Source organism: Podarcis vaucheri (genome assembly GCF_965113315.1).
Source record: "Podarcis vaucheri genome assembly, chromosome: 3".
Taxonomy (NCBI): Eukaryota; Metazoa; Chordata; class Lepidosauria; order Squamata; family Lacertidae; genus Podarcis; species Podarcis vaucheri.
Genome location: NC_138761.1, coordinates 22,394,823 through 22,420,421, shown reverse-complemented (window position 1 = coordinate 22,420,421; position 25,599 = coordinate 22,394,823). Strand labels below are relative to the sequence as shown.

The window sequence follows — 25,599 nt, the reverse complement described above, 5'->3', positions numbered from 1 at the left end:
CTGCTAGGTGGGCAGGCGCTGGGACCGAACAGCGGGAGCGCACCCCGCCGCGGGGATTCGAACCGCCGACCTTTCGATCGGCAAGCCCTAGGCGTTGAGGCTTTAGCCCACAGCGCCACCCGCGTCCCACATGTATATATATAGTTGGTTATATATATATATATATTCTTGGATATATTAATCTACTCAAAGGAAGCCAGCCAATCACCTAAACACACATTAATCCAATGTCAATCCTGGGGGGAAAACCAATAAAAATGATGAAATTCTAGCTACTCAGAATGTTGAATCCGCCTTTGATGTTTTCTTTAGATTCATTCTCTCACAGAAGCAATAATTCTTAGGCTCCTCCTACTGTAGAAATACGGTAGACATCATTGTTAGATTCATTATTTAAATTGTTACCAAGGTTACAAATTACCATCACTGTGAGCAACAGGTCCCTCTGAAGCAGTATCATTACAGATTAACTGTAATGTGTGGGATTATAATAAAAGGCATAAGGGATTAGGTGCAAAGGGAGGGAAATGTTAATAATAACTCAGATACAACCAGTACATATTGTGCAGGCATTGGCTAAAGGCGCATTTCTAGGGCTCATGGTGTGTGTGTGTGTGTGTGTGTGTGTGTGTGTAGCTTGGGCATTTCCAAAGGACTGTCTTGTAACATGTAAAACTGTTGAAAACGTCAAGATCTAAAACAAGGCTGGCCTTAATGGAGGTTGTTAACGTGTTTTCCTCAGGTGATGTGTGCTATTTGGGAGTTATCTGGCTGACAGGAAAATATGTTCCAACAATGTGGGAAGAAAACAGAAATTAAGATGCGGCTGCAATCAGATAATGAAAAGGGAGGTTTGTGGCAGGTGGCCAAGGCATTTTGCCACCTGAGGCAAAGGACAAGATGGCTACCCTTCTCCCAATTCCATGCACAGAAGGTGGCTGACTTGGCAGTAGGTAATGAGGTAGCGTTGGTGGTGGCTGGGGCCTATTGGGACTGGTGGGGTGGAAAGCAGGGAGACCATGCCTGGCCATGTCTTCCCCCCTACCTGAGGCCAGCAGACAAGGTTAGCGGGTACATAGGCAGTTGTCTTACTCTGTCAAATAGTAGGGCCATCAAGTCGTTCCTTTGTACCGCTCCGCTTCCTGCAGTGTGTGGAGCCACATGACATCTGGAGCAAGAAGGAGGGGAAAGTGCCATACAGACTCCTGTTTTGCTGTGGCAGGAGTTTTTCCCAGCCGAAAACCTGTATAAAATTGCGTAAGGTAAGTTGGGAAAACCCTAAGGGATCAACTAAGTTAACAAGCTGCCTGGGATCAGGGTATACTAATCTTCTTTAATCCAAGTACTTTTGCTTAATTGGGCTGTGGATAATGCATGTATTTGTACCTCTCCAAAAAGGCAATGTGGGATATCAGCAGCACTACCTCCTCTGAAAACTATTGCACTTGCTGTTTATCTGGCACATCAAGGTATTCGAGGTGTTGCATGTATCTCAGACATTCTAACATCCTCCTTGTAATTAGAGGGCAAAATCCTCATTCCCTTATTGCAGTTGGTTGGGTAGGATGATGATGAAGTCCCACTGTGTTCAATGGGGCTTAAAGGTAAAGGTAAAGGGACCCCTGACCATTAGGTCCAGTTGTGACCGACTCTGGGGTTGCGGCGCTCATCTTGCTTTATTGGCCGAGGGAGCCGGCGTACAGCTTCCAGGACATGTGGCCAGCATGACTAAGCCGCTTCTGGCAAACCAGAGCAGCGCACGGAAACGCCATTTACCTTCCCACCATCTACTTCTATCTACTTGTACTTTGACGTGCTTTCGAACTGCTAGGTTAGCAGGAGCTGGGACAGAGCAACGACAGCTCACCCCATCACGGGGATTCGAACCACCGACCATCTGATCAGCAATCCTAGGCTCTGTGGTTTAACCCACAGTGCCACCCGCGTCCCTGTTTAATGGGGCTTACCCCCAGATAAATGCACAAAGGGTTTCAAACCTAAGTTTTCTGATTCACAGCTCACACTGGGTTGTATCCAATGTTAGTGTTGCTCATAATGGACCCATTGGAATCAGTGGACACGATGAACTTAGGCCCATTAATTCCAATGGGTCTACTCTGTGCAGGACTTGGTGGTGGTGTTTGGAGTTAACTTGGAAGCTTAATGGAACAGAGAATATGTGGTGGAGGAGCACACTTTATCCTTCAGATAATCACACTGAGGCTCGGAGCGTAGTAAAAATAAGAGAGCTAAGTTTATTAAAGGAAATACATACTTGATAGGAAAGTTCCTGAGGTGGAGATACAAAGAGCCATGCTTGCACTTTGTCAGAAGCATGAGATTCCCCAAAAAGATGTCTCCTCTTCCAAGATGAGGATGAAGCAGCAGGAAGCAGGAAATGAGGTCAGCAACCTTAGAGTATCATTCTAACACATCAGCACAAAAATGACACTCTAGGAAGGTTGAAGGTCTAGATACCCTTCCCATTTGCAGTGCAAGCTGAGTTGAATCCCAACACTTAGTAGGATACAACAGAATATATCAGTGCTTGCAGATCCAGCGTGGCCTACAGGGACATCTCCATCCACTTGTTACAGCAGCGTCTGATACTAAGGACATGCCCTGTGTGGTATAATGGCTAGTGTTGGGTCTGGACTGGAAATCTGGGCTTCAGGGGCCCACCTAATTATGAAGCTGATTAGATAACCTTACCTGACCCAGCCTGGCTATGCAGAGAGCAAAAGATGGTGAAGTGCCTGAAAACCAAGTCCTCTGAATAAAGGTTGAATATACTGGAAATGATCAACCTGGGGAAGAGACAACTAAGAGGTGACATGACCGCCATCTTCAAATGTTTGAAATGCTGCCTCATAGATGATAGTGCATATTTGTTCTCTGTTGCTCTCGAGGGTAGGACACCAAACCAATGGGTTCAAATGACAAGGAAAAGGGTTTTAGCCTAAGCAATAAGGAGAAATTCCTGACATTGTGAGCTGTTCAAATGGTGCAACAGACCTATCCAGATACTATAGCACTAGATATTCTGCGTCAACAAGGGATTGGATTAGGTTACCTTTGAGGCTGGTTCATTTCTTTAGGTTGTGTGTGTTTTTCCATGTCCAAATATGGACACTTCTCTGCTGGCAGTAATTAGATTTGGGGGAGGAATCTGAACTCCAGAAAACTACTCTATGCCATTGTTTTTGTTGTTATCATTATTGAAAGATAAAAAGTACATAATTACAAGTGTACAGTGTATTTTTGTTATTCTTATTGCTATCAGCAGCAGCAGCATTTTGCATGACTCACAAAAGTGACCCAAAATCACTTACAACACAGTATAAACACAAAACCAATTACAAGAAACAGACAAAGCCCTTTAAAATCACATCTATACATATAAAAGGCGGCTCCTACAGGACCTGATCTACTGAAAAAGGCCACAAGGACTTGAAACTCTTCAGATTAAGGGCCAAAAGCCTGAGGGAGGTGAGTTTTTGCCTGGTACCTAAAAATGAATAAAGATGTTACCCGGCAAGCTGGATCAGGCCAAAGGCCCATCTAGTTCAGCTTCCTGTTCATAGTAAATCAGATGTTTTGGGGAAGCTTGCAAAGAAGACCTGAGGGCAACAACACCAGCAGTTGCAATCTGAAGTTTCCATGGAGGAAAGGCAAGTGGTCCTATCTGCCTCTAAATGTCTAGGCAGGAGAGGTTCAGTTGCTTCCCAGCCCTCAAACTTGATGAAACTTGAATCATTTAGAAATTATTATCTCCATGGATTAAGGGCAAGGACATACCAGAAGCACATGGAATGAAGCTTGACCATCACCAAACCCCAAAGAGGTATGTGTAAAGTGGGACTAAGGGCTGGGGAGACAGATCTCAGTTCCTACAGTCAATGAAGAGGAAGGGATTTTGAATGGTGAAAAAGAAATAGTATTATCTTTCCCTGCCCCCAAAGAGCCATCCTTTTAATATGCTTCTTATTTAAAGAAAGCCTAAATAATATTTATTATTTTCTGCATTTATTTGTCACTTATGGCGTAAAGGTAAAGGGACCCCTGACCATTAGGTCCAGTCGTGACCAACTCTGGGGTTGCAGCGCTCATCTCACTTTATTAGCCGAGGGAGCTGGCGTACAGCTTCCGGACCATGTGGCCAGCATGACTAAGCCGTTTCTGGCGAAGCAGAGCAGCACACAGAAAAGCAGTTTACCTTCCCAGCAGAGCGGTACCTATTTATCTACTTGCACTTTGACGTGCTTTCGAACTGCTAGGTTGGCAGGAGCAGGGCCCGGTAATGGGAGCTCACCCCGTCGTGGGGATTCAAACTGCTGACCTTCTGATCGGCAAGTCCTAGGCTCTGTGTTTTAACCCACAGCACCACCCACGTCCCTCACTTACGGCATAAAACACCTCAAATCAGCTCACAATGCAAAATTCAAAATACATCAAAAAGATACCTAAAGGTTGTTGACGAAAAGTATTTGCCATGCTGCAATGTTAAAACGACAACTCCAGTTCCACCTTCCTGAAAGATGAAGAAATAAAATAACAATATAATATAGCCTTGTGCACGACAACCCTAAACACCTTTATTCAGAAGTCACATTGTCTCCAACAAGGCTTTGCTTCTGCGGGAGTTTGTATAGACTTCCACATTTACAATGTGAACTCAGTGGGATTTATTCCTGGGTAAACATCCTTTGGGTGTGGAGAGGAGCTGCTATAAAGAGAGAATATGAACATGGTAGCAGCCCTGGAATTGGCAGGACTATCTGTTTGTTGTTTCTGGGAATATATCCCCCCTTTCAAAAAAGAAGAAATGAAATTAAAACTGTTCTTATTTTTGTAACTGGCAAATCTATTTCAGGCCTGGACTGCCTCCTAGGTGATGGTAGGACGTGTCTGAATGGGGTGGAGATAAGTATTATTTTTCTTGTGTCAGAAAGGAAGGAATGAAGAACAGAGGAACGAAATGGTCCTGCTGGATCAGTCCAATGGCACCTCTTGTCCAGAATCCTGTTCTCACATTGGCCAACCAGACCAGATGCCCCAAAGCAGGACTTGAGCACAACAGTGCTGTCCCTACTTGTGATTCAGGGACCCACTGAAAGCCAGTGTCTTGTGATGGTTAGAGTGTTGGCCCAAGATGTGGGAGGGGGGCTGGAGGGGGGCAGTTTCTAGTCCCCACTCAGACATGAATCTCACTGGGTGACTTTGGGCCAATTACAGTTTATCAGCCTAACCTGCTTCACAGGGTGGTTGATAGCATAAAGTAGGGAGAGCCAGATAAGCAGCTTGAGCTCCTGACGGAATCGTAGAAACTTAAGAGCTGGACTAGAGGACTCTGTGGGTCATCTAGTCCAACCCCCTGCAATGCAGGCATCTCAGCTAGATTATACATGACAGATGGCCATTCGACCTCTGCTTAAAAACAAAGAAGAGTGGGGATAGAAATGAAACAAAATGAATGAATGAATGAGTAAATGATGCCATGGACAGCAGAGGGAGAGCATAGTCACCCTGGCTGGCAGCCCTAGGAGCCAACTCCTAGGGTCCAAGGGGGCTTAGATTTCCCCCGATAAAATATTGGAAGGGGCCACTTCCCAAAAAAGTTGATGGGCATTGCCATTCAAATGGTGTGCATGCACCGTACCATGTGATCAATTGTGCAGGGCTTACCAGCCCCCCCTCCACTATTTTATTCAAGTTGGCACCCCTGCTGGTGTGGGGGGTGGGTGAGGGAGGGAGGGAGATTTGCTAGCGAGTGGCCCGTCTTGCCTCTGGCGTTTGATCTCCTGAAGATTGACGTACTGAACTCTTGAGCTGTCCTTTCCAGCTGCCGGCGTCCCTTTCCGTGGGGGGGGGGGGGTGGCATCTAAGAACAGGAGGGGGGGTGAGTTGGAGGTTGAGCCAAACAATTCATCTTAGCACCGCCGATCTAAAGAAAGCCAGAGAAGGACCCAAGACCCGGGAGGAGACGTGAGAGATGACCGCCTGGGTTGGTCATGAACTCTGCTTGTTATTTTGCCCCCTCTTCAAAGGTCGAGCCCGTCTACTTTTAGATGAACTTGGGCGGGCAGCGTGGCCTCCATCCTCCCCAAACAATCCCTGGACGGCGCTCTCTCTCTTTCGCTGCCCTCGCAGAGCGGGCCGAGGGCAGCAGGAGGAGGTGGCCGGCCGGTGACGCCACCACCGCGCTTGTTTTCTCCTTTTGGGCCGTCGGGGGGGAAACTGGAAAAACAAACAAGGCCGCGCTGGCGTGAGAAGGGCGGGGAGCGCTGGGGAGGGGAAGAGAGCCGGGCACGTCCTCCGGGAGGAAGGAAGCAGGGTCCCCAAAGGGAGCACACAAAGGAGGTCGGGGAGGAAGGAGGAGGCGCCTAACCCCCTGGTGAACCGACGGCCTCCCCGTGGACCTGGGAGGGCTTCCCACTGCCTCCGTCGGGCGTAGGGCTCGCTGCTTGGACGCCAGCCAAGACTGGGCTCCTCCTGGTCTTAGATCCTGTTCTTAGATGCCCCGATGGGGTTACGCACGTCCTCGCCACTCCCCGATCATCTGGACTGAAAAGCGCAATTGGGCGGGCGGTGCGGGTGGGGGCAATGGTTAATTTCTAAAGCTGGGGGCTTGGGATTCATGCCACCGGCCCCTTTTGACCCAGAGGTCCATCTTTTTCATTCTTCCATCTTCTGTTGAGCTGGAGGGAAGGAGCAGGTGGAAGCTGTTTGGGGTCTTAGATGCGCTTTACAGACCGTACCTTTAAAGCGCACACTCATCCTGTAGTTCACTCTTCACAAGCTAAGATTCCCAGCGCGAACTACAGTTCCCAGGATTCTTTGGGGAGCAGGGATGCACGCTGAATGCGCTTTAAAGCCAGGACTATCACAAAAAACCGTTTAGTGAAACCCTTTGCAACTTGGGTTGATTGCCCAGCAATATATATATGGCCTACAGTCTCCCTTATCTCCTATGCTTTCGAAAGCTGACAACAGACAGACGTTCAACAGACAAAGCCTTTCCCAGCTTGGATGTGCAGAAACGCAATGGCCTGTGGGATTTCTGCGTACCATAGAACTGTTCACAGAAACAAGAGCAGCCACTCTCATCTCAGCCCCAGGTTACCTTTTCAGTGAATCTGGTGTAATTTGCATCTTGGACCCTATCTGGATCCCTATGGGAAAGGGATCCACTGCAAGGTGGTGGTGGTTGTGATCCACCTCTGTAACCTCCGCCTACGAAGTATCCTGTCAGCCCTCTGACAGGTCATTCGCCCAGTAAGGGGTCATCCATAGAACCATAGAGTTGAAAGGGGACCCCAAGGGTCATATAGACCAACCCCCTGAAATACTCTCAGCACTAGGAAGCTATGCAGTCTGCCTTTTTCAGTGGGTGGGAGTGGAGAATATCCAGTGGTGTAGCGTGGGTTGTCAGCACCCGGGGCAAGGCAAGTAATTTGCACCCCCTAACCCGTGGATTTGCGCCCCCTAACCCTAACCCCCAGATGTTGCGCCCGGTGCAGCCGGGCCCCCCCCTGCACCCCCCACACTACGCCACTGAGAATATCCACTCCAATGGAAGAACAACCGCCTAACCCAGAGGCTCCATGTCTCCTAATTCCAGCTTCTGAACAAAGGTGTTATCAAAGCAGGGCATTGGAGTACAGATCCTGAAGCTGAGGCTCCAATACTTTGGCCACCTCATGAGAAGAGGAGACTCCCTGGAAAAGACCCTGATGCTGGGAAAGATTGAGGGCACAAGGAGAAGGGGACGACAGAGGATGAGATGGTTGGACAGTGTTCTCAAAGCTACCAGCATGAGTTGGACCAAACTGTGGGAGGCAGTGGAAGACAGGAGTGCCTGGCGTACTCTGGTCCATGGGGTCACGAAGAGTCGGACACGACTAAACGACAACAACAAACAAACAAACAATCAAACAACTTAGGGCAGATCCACACCACGCCTTTAAACCACATCCAATGTGCATTTAAAGCCCACATTTAAATCCTGGGAACTGCAGTTCCCCCCATTACAGAGCTACAATTCCCAGCAACCTTAACAAACCACAACTCCAAGGATTCTTTGGGGGAAATGCATGTGCTTTGAATGTGGCTTGGAGTGCCCAGAATTCTTTTTGGGGGCAATGGAGAATGTGCTTTGAATGGGCTTTAACCTACACCAGCAGAAATGCATTCTTCATCTCAAAGAATTATGGGCACTGTAGTTTACTCCTTACAGAGTTGCAAAGTACTGCAAGAATAAATGTGATATGGGTCTCTAAAGAATTGGAAATAGGAATTTTTAAAATCACTGATTTTGCCAAGAACATTATCGGATCATATTTCATTCATTTTAGAAATGCAAAAAGAAAAAAGCTCCACTTTCAGATGGAGGTTGAATGAAGATCTATTAGATAATCAAAACATATTACAAAAAGCAGAGAAAATACTGAAAGATTATTTTGAATTAAATGTAAATCAAGGAACAGAGCTCCAGACAGTAGGGGACGCCAGTAAGGTGGTGATGAGAGGCTTTTTTATACAACAAAATGCATATTAAAAAAAAAAAATGAGGGAGGAGGAAAAAAGAGAGATTCTGGAAACTCTGTTTAAAAAAGAAAAATAATTTATAGATAAACCAAATAAGGAAAAAACAAAGCAGCCAATTAAAATGTTACAAACACACAATGCTTTTGCAGGCCTGTTTGAAGCACATTCTTCCCCTCAAAGAATTATGGGTGCTGTCGTTTACTCCTTACAGAGTTGTAATTCCCAGCAGCCCTTAGCAAAGTACGATGCCCCGGATTCTTTGAGTGGAAAACTAAGACTCCACTGTGCTTTAAAGGTGTCATGTGTAGACACTTGTAGTCTGCTTCTGCTGAGAGTTTGAGGGTCCTGCTCCTGTCTCTCTCCACCAGGCCTAGGGCAGGGCTTGATAGACTACAAAAGGATTGCTGTAGCGTTCTTTTATTTTTTAAAAAAAATATTTTCAAATTTTATAATCACAATAATTCATAAAGTAACTGCTTTTTAATTGTGTTTTTTAATTTTTAAAATTGTTTTTATGCATTGGGGGATTATTCAGCTGTTTCTGTTTATATTTTGATTATGTGTTTTGTGTTTTTATATTTTAATTTTATCTTGTGAACCGCTGGGTATATATAGGGTGGTATATAAATTTAATAAATAATAATAACAATACTCCAGCATCATCGGGGTTCAGCCAGGCAGTGCAAGGTTTCTGTTGCAGTCGCACCGAAGGTCGTCTGCAGTTCTTCCCAACCCTTTCTAACAGACGTTGACCTGGCAATCAGGCCCTCTGATTCCATCCCACATGCCGGGGATGTTGTTGTGCTCCGGTTCCCACCAGCCTCAGCAAGCATGGCCAATTGGTCAGCGATTATGGGAGGTTAGTCTCACAACACCTCAAACTTGGGTCCCCAGCTGTTGTTGGACTACAACTCCCATCATCCCTAGCAAGCAGGACCAGTGGTCAGGCTGATGGGAGTTGTAGTCCAACAGCTGGGGACCCAAGTTAGAGAAACACTTGGAGGTTAAGTCCCCTTGAACGCAGTTGGGCTTAATTCCGAAATGACTGTGGATAGGATCCGGCTGCAGACCGAGTGGAAGGAATCGCGCCAGGGTCAGTGGACGGGAACCTAGCTGCCCAAGTCTTACCCAGCGCGCATCCCCACCTGAGGCCGCTTCCGCGACAACGGGACCCCTCTGGTTTTCCCTGGAGGGTCTACGCCCCCCTTGCCTTCCCGGGTTCTTTGCTCCAGACGTGCACGTGGGAAGCCGTGCCTTAACCCGCTGACCCCCAGTTGGCAAGGGAGGAATCGCTTCTGCTCGGCTAGCCCTGCTGGAGGCAAGCGGTGTCTGTCTCCAGTCCGACGGCGAGGTCCCCAAAGTGGTGGGAGAGCGCCTGGCTTGCCTTTCCTCCAGGAAGGCCTGTTTAAGCGAGGGAGGCTCCAAACTTAATGCAGCCACGGGAGGTGCCTCTTTCAAACAGCTGTTCCTCATACATATTCCATTACACCATCAGATAATGCGTCCCACCACCTTCTCAATTATTCCCAGATAAACATTTTCGAGACGTTTTGACATCTGTCTTAGTGCCTGCTATTAATTTAGTAATCACGGGAGTTGGGAAAATAAATGGAAAACGCGTATGTGTGTGTGTGTGTGTGCGCGCGCGCCTGTGTGTGTGTGTATGCGAGAGAGAGAGGAGAGACTTCAACCTCACGTCGGTCTGCAATCCTATGCGCCCTTCTCGGATGGTTCACTCCGCTTAACGCAGATGGACTCGGGGGCCTTAAACTATACGAGTTGAAGCCGAATAAACAGGGAATGGATCCGGGAGGAAGCCTGCACGTCCACGCCCAGTTTGCGTGGGGCTAAGCGCGCCGTGGGAGTAACGCAGCGCGATCCTAAACCATGTCCGCACAGAAGCAAAGCCTCTTGAATTCAGCGGGGCGTACAATCAAGTTAAAGTCATTTCGGACCAAAACGGAGACCGTTTGTGGTGCAGTGGTCAGAGAGCTGGGCTAGGACTTGGGTTCAAATCCCCACTGGGCCGGTCTATTTCTCTGCGTTAACAACACCCTAAGGTTGTTGTGAAGATGCAATTTGGGGGGGGGGATAACCATGCACTCCAACATTTGGTCCTTGGAGGAGAGGAGAGCTCTAAATGTAATCAGTAATTAATAGCTATAATAAATAAAGCAAAACGTGTTCTTCAGCGCGACAGCGAAGACCCAGAAAACATACAATCCCATTTCGAAGTACGCGAAGTAATAATGCACATTGCCACCTAACAAGAGTGGGCTCTCATCCATAGCTGTCAACTTTTCCCTTTTCTTGCGAGGAATCCTATTCGGAATAAGGGAATTTCCCTTAAAAAGGGGAAAACGTTGACAGCTATGCTCTCATCAAAAGAGAGGGCTTTTCTTTTTTTAACGTAAAGAATGCCGTTTCTGTTTATAGTCTGGTTGTTTTATAGCACCGATGATTATATTTTTATCTTATTGATTTTAAATTGCCAAGCGACCAGAGGACCCAGTGGATCGGGTGGCGTAGAAATGCTGAAATAGTTAAAAATAAAATAAAAGGAGGCCCATTAAGTCCGGAGTCTGAAATCCTCTAACTGCACCGCTCTCTCCACTTTTTCTAAAGGGCAGCTGGATGCAGACCGGAGCTTCCGAGAAGGCTGGAGAAAGAGGAAAACCACAAAGAGGGAGACAGAGACCTCTTCCCTCCCCCAAGCTGACCTCTGCAGGACTAACACCTCATCCAAAACACATTACGTCGGAGGATACCCCATTCATCCATTTCAATGGATATGTTTCGGATCCGGGTGACCCGCTGCGCCTCGTAACACTCGGGAAGCCCGTTTCCCTGGGAGTCAATGGAGCTTAGAGCCAAGTCAACGCTTCGGGGACTAGAACTTAAAACCAGTTTCACCATCTACCCGGCATGTCGGCTCTCGCTGTTTCAGTCAATCCGAATCCCAGCTACGTTTACTCGGGAGTAAATTCCCGATCGGCGTGCGCAGGGGTCTGTCCATAAGGCCGCTTAGGTGGGGAACATTCGGGTCCCCCGTTTTGCTCTCCTTTACAGAATGGCGTTTATGGAACGTAAAGATTTTGGGCTTAAAATAATAATTAAAAAACCCTGCCTTTTCTACCAAATGAACGCCAGTGAGGTTTTTAAAAGGAATTAATACAACCAACAGGATGGACTACTCTGATGCACAGGGATATGCCTTCCAAAGAAAAGCCGCGTGTACCACCGCCTTTCCGGGCTTACTTCGAAATAAAATCCCCACTGGTTTTTTTTATTCCAGTTTAGTTTTCTCCTACAGGCAGCCCGGTTCAGCTGGAATGGACCGCTAGGCCTCAGTTCTATGCACACTTAAGGAAAGGTGTGCCATAGGACTGAGTGAGGCCTAGAAATCAGATCCTGGACACGTTTTCCTCTCCATTCGATGGGGCTTACTCCCGAGTGAGCGAGCATCATCGTAATGTCGGGTTGGACTTGCGGGCGGCTCGCTGCCAAAAGAGGCTGCCAGTTCCGAGCTTGAAAAATGAAGCCTTTTGGAGCGGGATGCGCCCACTTGAACTCTGAAATAAGGAAGATAAATAATGCGGCGCCTGAATGCAAGAGGCAAGAGCAACTTCGCTTCCACAGGCGAACTTTCGCAGTGTGAAAGTAAGGTGCCCTTGCCCTCCCAAAACAACCCATTCAAAACCTCTTGCCAAAAAGAGCAAAATTTATTATTATTATTATTATTATTATTATTATTATTATTATTATTATTAGTTGTTGTTGTTGTTAAAGCATTGTTTTCTTAGGCCATGAATACAAATGCAGAATGGAATGAGAGGCATTTGGGCAGCGATCCGCAAGCCTGTTGTGCCGAATAAAAGCTCCTTGAAGATTAAGCTTAAGGCCTACCCCGGGGTAGTTTTGTCCGGGGTCCTTCCCAATGTATTTCGATACCTTCATTCAGGAAAGGGGCGCCGTGCCTTTCGCCGCTAAATCGAAACTCTTTTGTGTCTATTTCCTGTCCTTAATCCCTTTTCTTATTTTTTTTAAAGAAAACTTTTCCTAAAGTAACAGCTGTTGCCCATTCTCCATAAAGCGAGCAAGTCAAATGCAGGATGAAGGTAGAGAAGGGGGTGGGATGGGGAATAACTTTTAAGACCTCCCTGAGCTTTCCTGCTTCTTAAATCAACCTTTCAGCGCCTGCACCCTAAACCCGTCCCCTACATTTTTATCTAGGGCGGGAGAAACTTGCTGGAAAAGTACGTCTTTCAGTCCAACCTGCCCAGCTCAGGTTTACTAGCTCATTTTGTTCTCTTTCTTAGAAATACTTTGCTCTTGATTCCTTTTTCTTTTCTTTTCCCCCCGACGTCCTCAAAAGAATTTAATTACAGTTAGGTAGATGGAGAGGAAATACCTTGCCAGTAAAATGGGGATTTGCGTTTGTTTGTTTTTAAAGAAAAGCTTTAGAAAACATTTTTTAATAATTAAAAAAAAAGACGGCAAAATCGACACATTAGGGGGTATTTCCTTGCTAAACCCTCATGTTTATATCCAGAGGTGGGGTTTTTTACACTTCTAGAATCCATGTTTGCACATCTGGGAAGGAAACCCCTTAGTTCCTTGCACATCTGGTTGGAAGCAAGACCTCCTAGTTTCAGTCAAGACTCGGCCCGGCCTTGCCAAAATAATAATAATAATAATAATAATAATAATAATAATAATAATAATAATAATAATTCAATATCCCACGGATTTCAATGCGAAAGTTAAGCATTAAATCTTCCGGTTCAAAGTCGGCCGGAGGTTCAGAGCTTCGTTCGAAACCAATTTACCCACTGATTTTCACAGGGTTTATTCCCTAATAAGTGTGTTTAGGGTTGCATCCTGGAAAGGGGGCTGATTTGAACTAGATTCTGCCCCTTGGTATTTCTACATAAATAATACGCAGACGGTAGCAGACTTTTCTCCACAACTCCAGGTCCCGAGTGCGGTTTGGCCTGCTTTGAAATTATGTTCCTTGTCGGGTCTATATTGAAAATAAGCCCACGCAGAGATGGGTTTACTTAAAGTGCGTAAATACACATTTTTCTTCAAGAGGACAGAGAAAGTTGCTGTGAAAGAACTTGTCAATAATGATTCCCGGCAGCAGTCTTTCTATATGCACGTTAATCTGAGAGTAAACCCTATTGAGTTCAATGGGGTTTATTTGCGAGCAGACAGAATTGATCTGTAAATTGACGCGAATCTCTGTGACCACGTTAATATTCGCTAACGGGAATTTGCAAAACAGAATCTCCCTTTTGTAAACGGGCCTCTCCTTTGTCTGCTCCTACTTTCAACCATTCATTTCAGCCCAGCTCTATACCCGATTACCCTAAACTGCAAAAAGCATCTTGAATCTTGACCCCCCGGTTGTCTGTCAATCACTCGAAGCCTCCCACTAACGTTCTCACGTGCCCTGTGTATTGCGCTTGCGCGGATTTAAATGCATGGTGTGTGTGGTATTGTTTTTTTTCATGCGAGTGGGGAAGATCCGTTTCACGGTTCTATTCATTTGGAAAATGTAAATCTTGAATGGGAAAAAAGGCTTCCCCTCCTCCTGTACAAACGTTTGTCTTTAGCTTTCAGTGAGTCAACCCAAATAGATAAACGAGGAGTTATTTTCCTTTTTCCTTTAGGAAGAAGGGACATCTCTGTGGAAGTTTATTAAAATTAAGCAGGGTGTGGAGAAAGCAGATAGAGAGAATATAATAATATAACATAATACTAGAACTGGGGGGGGGGGATTTATGAAATGGACGGTCAGTTAGATTTAAGCGGAACCAAAGTTATGTACTCCTTAGCCTGACTCATAGTTATCCTACGGAACTCCCTGCCACAAGAGGCGGTAACAGCTTTTGGCACAGTTAGCCTTTAATGGGTATGCTATACAGATCTCTCGCGGCTGTTAGCGGGATGGACTCCACCCAAGTTCAAAGCCTGTCTGTCTTTGAATACTAATCGCTTGCGGGGAGCAAAGAAAAGGGTGAGTTTTAAAAAGTATTATCCATGGCCTGCTTGTTGCCTTCCCAGGGGCCCCTGGCTGGCTGCTGCTGGAAATGGACTAGAATCTAGATCAAGAGTAGCCAACCTGGTGCCCTCCACATTTTGCTGGACGACAACTCCCAACGCCCGAGACCATTGGCTAGACTGGTTGGAATCTGCCTGATCTCCGGAGGGCGCCCCGTTGGCTAACCCTCTTCCAGATGGACCCTCGGTCCAATCCAGGTGGCTTTTTGATGTCATCACATTCTCACACCTTCTAATCTTTCTCTGAAGCGCTTCGGAATTACGATCAGGAGGGATTTTTAAAATGCGTTTATTTCCAACTTTTTTTCTCCAAGGGGCTCAAGATGGTGCACATTGCTTCCCCTTCCTCATCTAATCCCCACAACCACTCTGTGAGGTAGGGCTGAGAGGCAGTGACCAATATCACCCAGGGAGCTTCATTCGTGGCCAAGTGGGATTGGTGTCCGGGTTTCCCAGGTCCTACACTCTGCCCACCGCAACGCATTGGTTAAACGGATGTGAAAGGTGAACAGGCAGAGTTATATATTGCCAAGAAACCACGCGTTTTCTCTAAACAGGTTTGGTCACAGGGTGGTCAAAATAATCACCCTATAAAGACAGGAGACAATTAACAAGGGGAGCAGCCCTATCCACAAGCCATTTAAGTAGGAGGATTGGCTCTCAATTGTTTTAAAGCGGATTAAGTGACAGCTTGTATAGGAGGCATATATATGGTGAACATCTCCATCCGCATACGTTAAACTGGAGGATTTGGGAGTCAGCTAGCAGCCAGCCCCTAACCCAGCTAAGGCCAAGCACTTTGACTGAAACCAGTAACCCGCCCCTTCCAATTTCCTCCCAAACGGACTCAATTGTCTGCTATAGTCCGTAGCTTCCCGTCTGGTAAATCGGACATCCCTGAAGCCTATCTGGGACCTCAAGCCTAATCAGGCATAAGGCTGCATAGGGTATCCTCTTCCTGGAAGTTGAAGTGGATCATGGCCACTCTGTTGATTGATCGCACTTATATATCACCTCTCCTCAAAGGAGCGCAGGGTGGCATTCTTAGTTCTCCATCCTAGCCCTCATTATCCTCACAAGAAACGTGTGAGACGGGTTAGGCTGAGAGACAGGTGACTGGCCCAAGATCTCTAGGTGATTCGGACCTGCGCCCCTTCAGACCGATGCCCGACCCTCTAACCACTGCACCGCACTCCTCTGTTAGACTCAAACTTAGAAAATAAGCGTTCTTTGTTCAAGTCCTTTTGCGTTCTAAAATAGGAGAGGAAAACGACCCCTCCCCCCCAAAAATACAGCCCCCACTCCGTCTAAGAACATACTTCGACGTTAATCCCTCTATGGTTAGTGAATGGAGTTTACTCTCAAATGAAACCACAATCTTCCGTGTAATAATTTGGGAATAAGCTCTAGTGAGCTCGGCCGAATTTCCTTTCCAGAAGAGACGCGTAGGATTGGCTGCGTATGAATTTATTAGTTATATATCTGGCACTTTGGGCTAGACGTACGTCTGAAACCCTGGGGAGCCTCTGCTAGTCTAGACAAGACTGGCCTGACTTGGCGTAAGTCAGCACCCCATATAAAAAGGTAAAGGTACCCCTGCCCGAACGGGCCAGTCTTGACAGACTCTGGGGTTTGTGCGCCCATCTCACATCTATTGGCCGGGGGCCAGCGCTGTCCGGGGACACTTCCGGGTCACGTGGCCAGCGTGACAACGCAGCACCCCATATATGTTCCGGTTATTCCAACTGTTGTTGGCCGCCTTGAGCCCAACATGCAGAAAGGCGGCGTATAAACTGAATCACTCGCGTAGGGACAGGGACAGTCAGAGGAAAGCCATACTGTACTCACAAGAATCCGGGAGGTGTGGCCACCATACATTAGCTTGTTGCAGCAAAAACAGGATTTGGGGACACGTTAAAGAATAACCAAATTCAGCTATCCGTTTGTGCCTGTCGTCGAAAAAGTTGATTTTAGGTGTAAGTGTAGAGGGTGGGTTTTGAGCTCGACGTCGCAACACCCTGAACATAGCGAATTCTGACGTTCTTGAAGTGGTTTTTTGCAATGAACGCCTTTGATAGTCAGCTACGGGCTACCCACGTTTGCAGGGCGATCCCTGTGCCCCTGGGTCCGCAGTGCCTACTCAGAAGTAAGTCCTATTGAATTCAGTGACTCTTACTTCCAATTCCGTGAGGTTAGGATTGCAGCTTCAAAAGTGCATTTACTCCAAAGTAAGGCTGCAAACTTTTTATTCACTTAATTTACTCACCCAGGAGTCAGTTTCCTGCCCCCACCCCCCTGCCCAGATGTGTATAGGATTGCACTGTAATCCTACACTCTGCAATCCTACTCAAGTTCCCATGTAATTGGGTGTAGGATTGCAGCCTTAAATCTCCTTGGATTTCGGCAGAACTCCCGCTGGGGCTTTTAGAAGACTCGCAACCCTTAAAAGGTCCGGTTGTTCTCGCCTCCCCTGCCTGCTTGCGAAAAAGAAGTGTATCCTCGATTTCAGAGCGGAGAGCGCAGCGGCCGAGGAATGGTTGCAGAATCCTAAGTCCCTCGAGAACGGATGGTCCCTCCCTCTCCATTTAAAAGTCTTGCGGCGACTTCAACAGAGGGGTGGATTTGCTCTGCCATCCTAAGCATGTTTCCTTGGAAGTATGTCTGGTTGTGTTTAATGGGCTTACTCCCTTGTAAGTGCGCGTGTGTTTAGGACGCGTGTCTTGATTGCGGTGCGTAGCCTACAGCGAGAGCGCCCTTTATCTGGTGCAAAGAGTCCAGAGATCTTATCCCGTATAAATCCGCCGAAGGTGCTATCCTTGCATACCCGGAAGTGAATATAATTCATTCCTATGGAACTTGAAGTGGAATTCTACATCTATCCTCTCGGAAGAAAGGAACATTGAGCTCGATGGATCTGGTGTCCAAAATAAAAGCAAACCCTCACTTATCTGGGTGGTTTGTCTATTGCTTATTATTATTTATATCCCACCTTTTCCTCCAAGGAACTCAAATTAGTATACATCTCCTCCCGGTTTAGGATCGCGCTGCTGTAGGTCTTTAAGAAGACACTAGATTCTTCCCACGTAGCTAAGACTTTGGACGGTGAACTGGATTTGGGTCGCTTTCTCCACAAGTGACCACCGCCGAACTGGGGCTATTTGATCGTATGAATAAACACGTACACGTATATATGCCGATTTTCTTACAGTAGGGTCCTAGCTCGGTGGTGCTTTGCATGGTCCCAGGTTCCACCTTTGGTACGTCTCCCGTGAGAACAGGTCAAATGTTGATGGACAGACAGTTCTGGGCTGGTTTGACTCGGTTGAAGACGACGAATAGGCGGGATCTTTGAAGCCTTGGGAAGAGATGATGGTTCATTGCTAGAGCGCAGAACTTGCATGCTGAAGGTCGTCCCAGGTCCAGTTCTCAGTATCTCCAATTAAACAGGATCAAGAGATGGGCAGGACCTGTGCCTGAGACCACCACAGGGTTGCTGCCAGTCAGAGTAGACGATATTGGCCTCGATAGACAACGGGTCTAAAGCAACTTCCGATGTTCCTTAAGTGGTGGGACCTGCTATACTACGGGCCTTGTCCCGTTTAACCCTTTGTGCTATGGGGATGTCTTCCGTTCCCGGCATGAATTAAAGTTCGTTATAACTGCAGCCTTGGATCCATGGGCATAGCTGCCCCCACCCAATCAAGTAAATCAATAAAAATACTTAGCTAACTGGGGTTCTGCCCCCCCCCCAAATCCTGGCTACGCCCATGCCTGGATCTGTTGTTCTGCGGCAGAGCAATTGAGGTCCCGCTCCACCTCCGATGGTGGCATCGGAGCAGGACTTTCGGACAGAAGTCGAGGACCCAACTCAGCAGTAATATACATTAGTATCTAAAGAGGGGAGCGGAGCACAAGCGCATTAACTCGAGTGTTAAATGCATCTCTCTCTCTCTCTCTCTCTCACACACACACACACACGAGTCTCTCTCTGAGTGGTCCATCCTTCCTTCTCCCTATTGATTGCGCTCTATCCAAACAGGGAGAAGAGATGAGTATTGTATTGGACGGACGCTGCTCACTCGTGAATAACAGGTTCAGTGCTTGTGCTGGCTCTCGCCATTATCCTGTAAGTTAGTATTGAGTAGCAGTAGCTGTCTAAATAGCAAAATCTTTCGAGAGGGGAAAGCACAGCTATGACCCTTTCTAGTTGACCTTCAGCAACTGCACTCTGGATACAAGGGCAGCAATGACAGGGAAGTATTGGAGGCTGTGGGAGGGGGCCTATGTCCCCCTTCCTTCCTTGAAAGTCAATTTCTATTTGCAATGATGCGATCCTAAGCATGTTGTTGTTGTTTAAATCTCCTTTGGTTCAAAGTGACCTGCTGCAACCCTAACCATGTCTACTCAGAAGTAAGTCATATTGAATTCAATGGGGCTTACTGTGGGTTATTTACAGCGCAGTCAAACCAACAATGCATGCTTGCCAGATAGGCACATGATAGGAGCTGAAGCTCACAGAGTTTTCCTGTCAGTTTCCTAGAGAGGACTCTGAGTGACACACCCACTATGCCCTGTTAGGGGGAGGGACTAAAGATACACAAAATCTCACCTGCCTAGGCACTTCCTCTTTGCCCTTTGCCCTCTGCTTTCTGAACTTCATCTCAGCAATGTAGAACATCTGCATGGCTGAGCTCCATTGCTCAGACTCCATTTTAAACTAGACTAAAGTATGTCTTTGTAACTGGATTACCATTTTAAGCCTGCCTGGACAAAGCTGCTGTATCTGTTACTCTTCAACAAGTATTCTGAGTGAGTAAATGTTATTTTTTACATTTTAAAAGACTGTTTGTGTGACCGAAGGACTTTTCTTTTTGGAAGACACCTGTGTGTGAATTTCTTTTATGTGTGGAGATCAGTGCACGCTGATCAACACACAGTCATCGCAGTAAGGCTATACAGTGGTACCTCAGGTTACATACGCTTCAGGTTACATACGCTTCAGGTTACAGACTCCGCTAACCCAGAAATATTACCTCGGGTTAAGAACTTTGCCTCAGGATGAGAACAGAAATCGTGCTCCGGCGGCGCGGCAGCAGCAAGAGGCCCCATTAGCTAAAGTGGTGCTTCAGGTTAAGAACAGTTTCAGGTTAAGAACGGACCTCCGGAATGAATTAAGTACTTAACCCGAGGTACCACTGTATTCCGATGGCATGAGTATCTCAACGATTGATAGTTTCTTATCTGCTGCAGCCTTCATTCACCTTCACAGCCATTGTAACATGCCACTTAGAATCATAGAATCATAGAGTTGGAAGAGACCACAAGGGCCATTGAGTCCAACCCCCTGCCACTTGTTATCTTCCACCTGTTCTGCCGCTGAGGACTTCTTGGATCATTCTTTGTCTAGATCCTCCCCTTTGACCATACTGCCTTGGGTGACCCTACTGGGAGTATGAGACCCCCAACGGCTTCGCTCACAAGGATCATAGGAACGTGCAAGCCCACTCACTACACAAGGCGATGATCCCAGGAGTGAGTACCACAACTTAACTGGGTTGCGAGTCAGCAGGCACAAATTGGATTTCCTATACACAACCCCTTTCAGCTACTGGGCTACACAGATTTAAGTTGATCTGAGTTTTAATTTACTTTATTGAGTTTATTTACTGCTTCCCACAACCAAAGGAAGTCCAGAAGGATGTGAAGGTGTGTGTGTTTCAGTTCTAGAGCATATTTGCTCTCTTTTATGGTTGAAGTTTATGGGATCACTTTGTTAAATGATTATATATATTGTATAGCATTAGCACTCTTCCTTCCACCTTTCAAGTAGCCTAGTTGTATGGTTAAAAGATTATCCCCTTTAGACTTTGTACTTGGAAATGCAAATGTGTCGGCTAAAGTCGAGGGTGCATGGATCAGGGTCTTTAAAGTCTTCCATTCTAAGTGTGTCTTGGTGAAAGCAAGGTTCATTCAAATGACTGGGGTTTTTTTACTTCCAAGTATGTTGCAAAAGGCAGGGCTATGGAGATTTACAGGGCTTAATATTGCTACTTGCTATGAAGTGGCGGGGTGGGTGGGTAAGGGAAGGAGTTGGTCAATATTTTAATAACCCTTAAATTGTACACAAGAAATATACTGATGGGAGCAGGCTGCTTGTCTAAAATGGTCATTTTTCTTCATTGAAGAAAGATCTATCTGGTCAACTCTATTTCTGAACATTCACTGGAAAGTTAATGTGATTTCCAGATGATATACTTTCAAAGTTCCAAGAAACAACGTGTTTAGGAGGGAATGAGTACTAGGCTGCATTCCTCCATGAAACTTCCTTTGAGCTGACTTGTGTAGGATTGTACTGTTGGTGAACTTTTGGGTAGAGATTAACGAGTGGATTACAAACCAGTTCTACACTCTTTTATTCCATTAGCTGCATTTTCCAGCACTTTTGACTCACATGTGAGTTCAGTGAGCTTACTGTGGATCTTGTGCAGCTTGGCATCAAAATTCTGAGAGCATCTCTTTGGAAGGAAGTCTAAAAGGGTTCAGTGGGTGTTAGAGACAGGATGGAAGGCTTATTCAAAGTAACATTGACTGAGACATTGTGGCTAATGATATCTGTAGATTAAATAGTATAGGCAAATGGATCAGTAGGTACCCTGATCCTGAAGCCCATCACAGACGTCATCATAGCTGAGATGTATTTTGTTATGAAAATCCATGGCAGCGTATTCACAATGAGTTAAACCCTTTATGCTCAAAGTGTTGGGATGCAACTCAACTTGCATTGGAGTACACGTGGGAAAGAATAAGTAGAGGAAGCTCCAAGTTTTCTACACTGTCCAGTTTAACACCTTCTCTCAGGTGTTAGACAGATACCCTTAGGGTTGCTGACTTCATTTCCTCCTTCTCTACCATCACTTTGGAAGAGGAGACATCTTTGTGTGTCTCTCCTGCTGAGAAAGAAGAGCAAGCATGGATCTTTGTATCTCCACCTCAGGAACTTCCTTATCAAGTATGCATTTCCTTTAATGAACTTAGATTTCTTATTATTCCTAAACTCAGAGTCTCAGTGTGATTATATCCAGGGTAAAGTGTTCTCCTCCAACAATGATTCAGTGCTCAGTTAAGCTTCCAAGTGGTGTGATCTCTAAAGACAATCACTAGGTTATACAGTATCTATTTACTAACAATGAAATCTCTTGACTGTCTAGACAGGTAGAAACCAATGTCCTATGCTGTTAACTATTTGGCTGCTTTGACAGTCTCTCTTCCTTTATACCCCACCAGAAAACCACCCTTTCCATCAAAGTCTTTGTCTTGGCTCCCTTGTCCTCATCCCCAGCTGAAACAGAACTGATCTAGGCATCTTTGTCATGAAGCTCACTGGGTGACCTTATAGAAGTCTAGAATGGTAGAAGGGACCCCAAGGGTCATCTAATCCACCCCCTGCAATGCAGGAATCTCAGCTAAAGCATCCTTGACAGATGACCATCCAACCTCTGCTTAGAAACCTCCAATGAAAGAGAGTCCACCAATGTCAAATAGCTCTTACCAATCTTGAGATTAAAAGGGAAGTTTTGGTCTATATTTTATACTATCATACATCATTTTGATGGATGAGTACACCCACTATTCTTGAATATTGACATTGCTGTATGGAGTTGCTAGGAATTGGAGTCCAGTAACATAGAAGCATAGGGACACCGGTGGCACTGTGGGTTAAGCCACAGAGTCTAGGACTTGCCGATCAGAAGGTCGGCGGTTCGAATCCCCGTGACGGGGTGAGCTCCCATTGCTCTGTCCCAGCTCCTGCCCACCTAGCAGTTCAAAAACACGTCAAAGTGCAAGTAGATAAATAGGTATGCTCCGGTGGGAAGGTAAACAGCATTTCCGTGCGCTGCTCTGGTTCGCCAGAAGCGGCTTAGTCATGCTGACCACATGACCCGGAAGCTGTACGCTGGCTCCATCGGACAATAAAGCGAGATGAGCACCACAACCCTAGCGTCGGCCACAATTGGACCTAATGGTCAGGAGTCCCTTTACCTTTACCTTTAACATAGAAGCATAGAGTTGGAAGGGACCTTGAGGATCATCTAGTCCAGCCGCCAGCTATGCAGGAATACGTAGCTTTCCCTGATGGGGATCAAGCCTGAAACTTTGGCATCATCAGCTCCATGTTCTCAGCAACTGAGCTATCCATCTGGAAGGCCACAGGTCCCCCAAACTACATAAGAAAAGTGATCAGTGTGGTAAAGATGACAGTTTGAAGGCAAAAGAGTTACTGAATGGTGGGAAAAGAAATTGTGAGGGTAGGGCTTCTCCCCCAAGAATACTTGCTAGGGACTAAGCCCCCATTGGACATGTAATGAGACTTTGTTCTAAGCAAGCATGAAAAATATGGTGCTGAAAGTCAGGTTTCACGGAGACAGTGGAAATACAATGCAATCCTTTATGTGCCTACTCAGAAGGAAGTCCCACTGAGTTCAATGAAGCTGGCTCCCAGATAAGTGAATTGCAGCAACAATCCTATACTCTCTTAGCTGGGAGCGAGCATCACTGAACTCCATGGGGCTTCCTTCTGATTAGACAGGTGTAAGAAAAAACCTGCTCCTTTTCCAAGTAAGGGATTGTGCTGTTAGTCTGAAAAGATTGGGTAAAGTCCATTCAGCTATCAAATCACAGTAGTAGTGTCTTCCCCTACGGCCTACCCTTCATCCTGAAAATTATTCTCCCCATTTGCCTGGAAGCTGCCATGAAATGGACCCACCACCTCAAAGTCATGTAAGACAATGCAGAGATTTCCTGCCTCTCCTCAGAGTATTGCATGTCAACAGGACTTGGGAACCAGCTGGGGAGGGGAGGGGTGAACCTGCTCACAGGCCAGGGGAGGGGGTGCCTCACTCTAAAAGGAAATGTCCTAACTCTGCCACTATCCAAATTAAAAAACCACACCACTGAGACTTTCTGACCCAACCATTATGTTGGAGTAGTATCCCAGTCAGTCAGCCTTCAATGATGCAATTAGGCCAACATTTCCAGGGCATAGCCCACTCTAGATTATTGCTCTGTCTTCACTGACAGGCAAGGAGTGAACAGTTTTGCTAGGTTCTGGGTCAGTCGAATATATTTCTCTCTGTATCTTTTTCTTCCTGGCCATGATTCTTTCCTTTAATCCTCTTCTCTTGCAATTGGTAAGCCTGGACAGATGATGCATTATTGCTGCTGCCCTGCACAACATTTAGCACTCTCTCCGTGCTTATTAAGTGTCCTAGTTCAATTAGTGCCATGAAAACTGAATGTTCTGCACCTAAATGACTGAGAGTCAGTATAGTGTAGTGGTTAAAGCCCACTGAGTCTCTTGGGCTTGTCGATTGGAAGGTTGGCGGTTCAAATCCCAGCAACGGGGTGAGCTCCTGTTGCTCTTCCCCAGCTCCTGCCAACCTAGCAGTTTGAAAGCACACCAGTGCAAGTAGATAAATAGGTACCACTGCAGCGGGAAGGTAAATGGTGTTTCCGTTCGCTCTGGTTTCCGTCATGGTGTTCCGTTGCGCCAGAAGCGGTTTAGTTAGGCTGGCCACATGACCCGGAAAGCTGTCTGTGGACAAACACCGGCTCCCTCAGCCTAAAAGCGAGATGAGCGCCACAAGCCCATAGTCGCCTTTGACTGGACTTAACCGTCCAGGGGTCTTTTACCTTTTTACCTTTAGTGGTTAAAGTGACAGAGAAGAACCTAAGTGACCAGGGTTCTAGGGTCTCCACTCAGCCATGAAGCTCACTCTGTGTGAACGTGGGCTAGTCACTATTTCTCAGTCTAACCTACCGCACAGGGTTGTTGTGATGAAAAAAATGGGCAGGAGGAGAACTATGTATGCCACCTTGATTTCCTGGCAGGAAAGTTGGAATGTAAGTGCAAAAAATAAATTAAATAGAATAAATAAGAAGAGCCCTGCTGGATCAAAGAAGAAGAAGAAGAAGAAGAAGAAGAAGAAGAAGAAGAAGAGGAGTTTGGATTTGATATCCCGCTTTATCACTACCCGAAGGAGTCTCAAAGCGGCTAACATTCTCCTTTCCCTTCCTCCCCCACAACAAACACTCTGTGAGGTGAGTGGGGCTGAGAGACTTCAGAGAAGTGTGACTGGCCCAACGTCACCCAGCAGCTGCATGTGGAGGAGCAGAGATGCAAACCCAATTCACCAGATTACGAATTTACCGCTTTTAACCACTACACCACACTGGATCTCCAAAGGCTTGTCTAGTACAGTGACCCACCAGATGCCTTCAGGAAGACCTAATTGCAACAGTGCTCTCCTCACTTTTGACTCCCAGTGATTGGCTTGCAGAAGTGTCCTTTCTCCAACAGCGAAGGTAGAACATCGTCAGCTTGGCTAGCAGGCATTGATCTCTTCAACTATTCCATTATAGATGGGGAGCATACTAGCAGAATAAAAGCTGAACAAGAGGGGAAAGTTGCTTGGGCTTCTCTATGTGGTAGGGAGAGAAACACAGCCTACCCAACAGAAGTGTGTGGGGTCCTTAGCTCAGTAGTAGAGCACGTGCTTTGAGAGCAAAAGCTCCCAGATTCAATCCCAGGTATCTGCAATCAAAATCACTGCCAGTTTTGGACAAAAGTTCTGCTCAATATTATGTTCATATGCCATATAATTTGCCTTCCTGTGTTGCATGTTTATGATCTGATCCCAACAAACAAGCGAAATGGAAGTCGTAAAACATTCCAAATACTTGGTAGCTGCAAGTTGACCCTCTTGGACTGGGATTTGGAGAGCAGTAGAGTGAAGTGCCACCTGGAAGAAGAGCCCGGCTGGATAAGTGCAAAGGTTAAGACTCACAGAGCTCCTGTATTCCTAGAGAAGACAGGTCTGTGTCATGTCATATCCCCTACTTCCTGTGATGGGAAATAGGACAAGGGATCTTAATCTTTTCTCCTTCCTCCTTGCCTCAGTCTCTCTCTCCCTTTCAAGCCAGTGATAT

The 25,599-nt window shown here is 46.4% G+C and overlaps 1 long non-coding RNA gene across 1 annotated transcript in view; it reads right to left on the bottom strand.

Annotated features, from left to right (window-relative positions):
* Nucleotides 1-1,856: 1,856 nt before the first annotated feature.
* The window catches only part of LOC309529761, a 36,042-nt gene continuing 12,299 nt past the window's right edge, over nucleotides 1,857-25,599 (bottom strand). Inside the window, exons 2-3 of the long non-coding RNA XR_014218426.1 lie at nucleotides 4,464-4,531; nucleotides 1,857-3,189 (exon numbers count right to left, since the gene is read on the bottom strand). This is a non-coding gene — a long non-coding RNA (uncharacterized lncRNA). The remainder of the gene's footprint in view (nucleotides 3,190-4,463; nucleotides 4,532-25,599) is intronic.